A 5,559-nucleotide genomic window follows, 5' to 3' on the forward strand; every position below is an offset into this window, starting at 1 on the left:
CCGCGTCACGGGGGGCGCGCGGCCGTGGGGGCCGGCGGGGCGGGGCCCGGGGTAGGGGGGCGGGGCCGCGGGGGGCGGGTGAGAAGCGGGAGACGCTCGGGCACGTTCGGGAACAAACGGCCCCGAGCCCGGGATGCGGGAGCTGGGAGCCGCCGGGCAGTGACTGTGCGGGTGTGTGTGGGTGTGCAAGTGTGCAGGGGTGCGTGCGTGTGTGCAGGGGTGTGTGTGCAGGGGTGTGGGTGTGTATGGGGGTGTGCAGTGTGTGTGTGCAGGGCTGTGGGTGTGTGTGCATGCAGGGCTGTGGGTGTGCGTGCAGGGGTGTGTGTGAAGTGTGTGGGTGCAGGGCTGTGGGTGTGGGTGCAGGGGTGTGTGTGTGCAGTGTGTGCATGCAGGGCTGTGGGTGTGTGTGCAGTGTGTGCGTGCAGGGGTGTGTGTGAAGTGTGTGCGTGCAGGGCTGTGGGTATGCGTGCAGGGGTGTGGGTGCAGAGTGTGGTGCAGGGGTGTGCGTGCAGGGGTGTGTGTGAAGTGTGTGGGTGCAGGGCTGTGGGTGTGGGTGCAGGGGTGTGTGTGTGCAGTGTGTGCATGCAGGGCTGTGGGTGTGTGTGCAGTGTGTGCGTGCAGGGGTGTGTGTGAAGTGTGTGCGTGCAGGGCTGTGGGTGTGGGTGCAGGGGTGTGGTGCAGGGGTGTGCGTGCAGGGGTGTGTGTGAAGTGTGTGGGTGCAGGGCTGTGGGTGTGTATGGGGGTGTGCAGTGTGGGTGTGCGGGGGGGTGGGTGTATGTGCAGTGCAGACTTAGCATTCACTGCACACACCAGTGCCCCCTGTGCACCACCCTCCCATTCCCCTCTATGTCAGGGCCTGCCTGCAAACCCACCTCCTGCCGGGGCGCTGCGTCCTCCTTTCTCCCTGCCCCAGGCTAAGAGCTAGCTGCATCTCTGTCCCTTTCATGGCCGCCGTGAGAGCCCCACTTAGATCTCAGGCCTCTAGCCGGCACCTTTCTTGGGGCAGAGTCCTGCACCTCTCTTCTGCTAGTGCATCTTCTGGTGCTGAGGCAGGGCCAAGTAAACCTGGTCCTGCCCCGGGTCTGGCCACCCTGTTCCGAAGAACCTCCAGTGGCGGGGATTCCACCGCCTCCCTGGGTCACCTTTTCCAGAGCTTTGCTGGCCTCCGAGTTGGGACGCTTTTCCTAACATCTCACGCAAGGCTCCCCTGCTGCAGGTTAAGCCCATTATCCTTTGTCCAGCCCCCATTGAGCCTGGAGAACAACTGATCACCGTCCAGTTGAATAACGAGAGACCTAGCTCTTCTGTGATGCTTTTCCTCTTCATCCCAACCTTGTACGTATCTGAAGACAGTTATGAGGTCTCCTCTCCGCCTTCTCGTCTCTAGACTACACGTATTCAGTTCTTTCAATCTTTCCTCGCAGGTGGTTTTCTAACCCTCTTATCAGGTTTATTGCTCTCTTCTGGACTCTCTCCAGTTTGCTCACACCTTTCCTAAAGTGCAGTGCCCAGTACTGGACACCGGATGCCCGCTGAGGTCTCGCCAGTGCTGAGTAGAGGGGACAGTGACCTCCCATGTCTTACATACGACGCTCCTGTGAACACACCTGGGATGAAGTAGGAATTTTCTGTAACATTTTTATGAATCCTGTGTGCGCCTCAGTTTCTCTCTATATTTTGCATTGCTACCCAGTGGGGGCAAAAGGATTAACAGGCCTGGAACAGGCCAGGAGACACAGGGGTGTGTGTCACCACACTGTCTGGGTGGAATAGAGTCATTGAGGAACTGGTTGAAACCGACCCAGATCAAGAGGGGGTCCAGCGAGACAATGCCGGCTCCAATCACTCATGACTCAGCAGCCTGAAGCTCTGGCAGGGGGCTGTGAACTCAGCATGGCATGGGCAGAACAAAGGGTGAGACGTGTCTGACAGGAAAGAAAGTGTGGGCTCTGGAGGAGCCTGGCTGCTCTCTCCTGGGACTGACTAAGGGGTCAGAGAGACAGAGCCTGAGATGGAATAATCCACTACAGCTTGGCTGTGGGAATGGATGATGCTTTAACCTTCCTTTCTCTGAGCTAACCCAAGGTCTCCCAGTGCTGTGTCCAGGTGGCTAATAAATCTGCCTCTGTTTGCAAAGGCTGCTTGGTGTCACTGCAAATATTTGCTGCTGTGCGTTAGTTCCTGGGCATGGATCAGGACTGCATTCATCAGGGCCAGAGAGCTGGATGCTGCAGTAATTCAGATGCAAGATGGAGAGAGCTTAGATGAGAGGTTTAGCTGTCTGGATGGACGCAGTCAGTACATCACTTGTGTGCATGCATACCTGACTCCTTGTGCTAGCAGTGCGAGTACTCACCAGCAGTGCTTGAGTCAATGCAGGGTGGGGTGCACCTTAGGTAGGTATCTGAGTGTGTAACTCAGTGCACTGTCTTGTGGGAAGTTTTGGCAATGCATGATGGGGCCGAAATGAGTCATAAGGGGTGACTGGGAGTGTGGAGTCAACTTCCCAGTTTGCAACTGTCTCCATCCCATAATGGTATCTGTAGCCCATAATTTTTGTGCCTTTTTTTCCATACCCCACAAACCCTCCTGGCCCTCCTGGCTGCCCGCCAGCTCCGACAGAAGCATGGACCCTGCCCAGCTCTGCACTACTCTTTACCCCTTTTTCCAGATCAGTTATGACTATGTTGTGTGGGTGGTCCCAGTACAGACCCCTGGGGGACACCACGATTTACCTCTCTCCATTCTGAAAACTGACCGTTTATTCCTCCCCTTACCAAAGACTTTCTGAAAGTCCAACTACACTATCCCCACTGAATCGCCCTTGTCCACATGCTTGTTGACTCTCCTGTCGGCTTAGAGCAAATTCACCGGACATGCTAGAGTGGAGCAGCTGCATCGGTGCACCTGCACCGCAGTAAGACATGTAGTGTAGACATAGCCAATTAAATGCTTGTAAATTGCTGCATGCATTAATCTCATGTGTAAGGCCCGTAGTCCAGGCTATAAGGCAGTGGTCCCCAAACTGTGGGGTGCACCCTGGGAACATTTGTGGGGGCACTGTTAGAGGGCTTTCCCTTCACCCCCTCCCCTGGTTCTTGTCACACAGACAGAAAGCAGAAGACCAGAAGTTCGAAGTGCAGACAATGCGATGTTTATTGGGGTTAGTTCCAGCAGACATATCCATAGCTCTACACGCCAGCAGAGTCTGTTCCCCAGTGTCCCCCTTCCCAGCTCTGACGCTGCAGAGCGTTTACCCCATGTCCCCCTTCCCAGCTCTGATGCCACACAGCGTTTACCCCATGTCCCCCTTCCCAGCTCTGACGCTGCAGAGCCTTGCCTGTGTCCCATTCTCCATTCCCCCCTCCCTATTCCCCACTCCTCCTTCTTAGCAAGCCCAAATATACCTGCAATGCATGCCTACAGTCCCACCCCTTACAACTTAGGGTCATGTTCCATTTTGGGTCTGGGGTCTTCGTCCCACCACTTTTTTACCCCGTGGGAGGGGTAAGGAGTGAGGTTGTGCTACAGGCATTTCTTTGATCTTTTAGTGTTTTATATCTTCTCCCCCACAAGCCCCTTTGTCCCTCCCGACTGGTTGCTTGACTTTGCCTTGAGATAGGCGTTGAGGCAATCTTCAAGTGTGCTCTGAGGAACACTTTAACTGCTCTTATCTGTTTCCATTGTACTAGGAAATCCAGCTGACTAGGCAGAAGCAACATCACAGTCTTTGTCCTTTGTTTACACATATTAGTATACAATATAAGAGTATCAAAAAGTCAAACCCCAAATTCTATCCCAGGCTGACAAACAAGCCTATATACTAACCGGGAGGGCGGGGTCTAGACCAGCCCCCATGGGGATGGGGAGGGAGCGCCACCCAGCTGCAGCCCTCACCCTAGCCGCAGCTCTGGCCCCAGCCACGCCCTTGGTTCCAGCCGCAGCTCCAACCCCCCTTCCAGCCCCAGCTGCGCCGATCCCCTTTCCAACTCCAGCCCTGCTCTTGGCCCCAGCCTTGGCCGGCGCTTTGCTCCCAGCTCCCCATGGGGCTAGGGTGACCAGATAGCAAGTGTGAAAAATCGGGACGGGGGTGGGAAGTAATAGGCACTTATATATATAAGACAAAACCTCAAATACTAGGACTCTCCCTATAAAATCGGGACATCTGGTCACCCCAGATGGGGTACAGACAGATTCCATTACAGGTAAGGAGGGGACATGACAGAAAAAGTTTGGGGACCACAGCTATAAGGAAATATGCAAGTTTTGCTTTACAACTTTAAAAATGTTTGCTCTGTCCTTTCAGAGTAGCAGCCGTGTTAGTCTGTATTCGCAAAAAGAAAAGGAGGACTTGTGGCACCTTAGAGACTAACCAATTTATTTGAGCATGAGCTTTCATGAGCTACAGCTCACTTCATCGGATGCATATGATGAAGTGAGCTGTAGCTCACGAAAGCTCATGCTCAAATAAATTGGTTAGTCTCTAAGGTGCCACAAGTCCTCCTTTTCTTTTTGCTCTGTCCTTGTGAACCCAGGCATGGGAATCCCGTCCTTCCTCCCATATGAAAGAGGCCTATCAAGATTAAATGAGCCATTAAGAAACATCACAATACAAAGGATTGGTGAAAGGCCCTATCACACCTTGGAAGTGCTATGTGTGAGGGAGTTCCTCTCTTGGACTGGATAGTCAAATGTAAAAGATAAAACAGGGTCACAAGAAAATTTGTCATCTCTTTGCTGTTTGAACTCTCTCAGAGCCGAGATCCCCAGGGGTTACCCCTGGGCATAGGCGCCAGCTCCGTGGGTGCTCTGGGGCTGGAGCACCCATGGAGAAAGATTAGTGGGTGCTCCGCACCCACTGGCAGTCAAGCTCCCCCCTCCTTGCCTCTTTCTTACAAGAAGTGGAAGGTTGGACATATGACCAGGGAAGAGTATAAAAATATTGCTCGGGCATGTAGGAATGAAATCAGGAGGGCCAAATTGCACCTGGAGCTGCAGCTAGCAAGAGATGTCAAGAGTAACAAGAAGGGTTTCTTCAGGTATGTTGGCAACAAGAAGAAAGCCAAGGAAAGTGTGGGCCCCTTACTGAATGAGGGAGGCAACCTAGTGACAGAGGATGTGGAAAAAGCTAATGTGCTCAATGCTTTTTTTGCCTCTGTCTTCACTAACAAGGACAGCTCCCAGACTGCTGCGCTGGGCATCACAACATGGGGAGTAGATGGCCAGCCCTCTGTGGAGAAAGAGGTGGTTAGGGACTATTTAGAAAAGCTGGACGTGCACAAGTCCATGGGCCGGACGAGTTGCATCCGAGAGTGCTAAAGGAATTGGCGGCTGTGATTGCAGAGCCATTGGCCATTATCTTTGAAAACTCGTGGCGAACGGGGGAAGTCCCAGATGACTGGAAAAAGGCTAATGTAGTGCCAATCTTTAAAAAAGGGAAGAAGGAGGATCCTGGGAACTACAGGCCAGTCAGCCTCACCTCAGTCCCCTGAAAAATCATGGAGCAGGTCCTCAAAGAATCAATCCTGAAGCACTTACATGAGAGAAAAGTGATCAGGA

This window comes from Natator depressus, chromosome 11 (genome assembly GCF_965152275.1).
Source record: "Natator depressus isolate rNatDep1 chromosome 11, rNatDep2.hap1, whole genome shotgun sequence".
NCBI classification, from domain to species: domain Eukaryota; kingdom Metazoa; phylum Chordata; order Testudines; family Cheloniidae; genus Natator; species Natator depressus.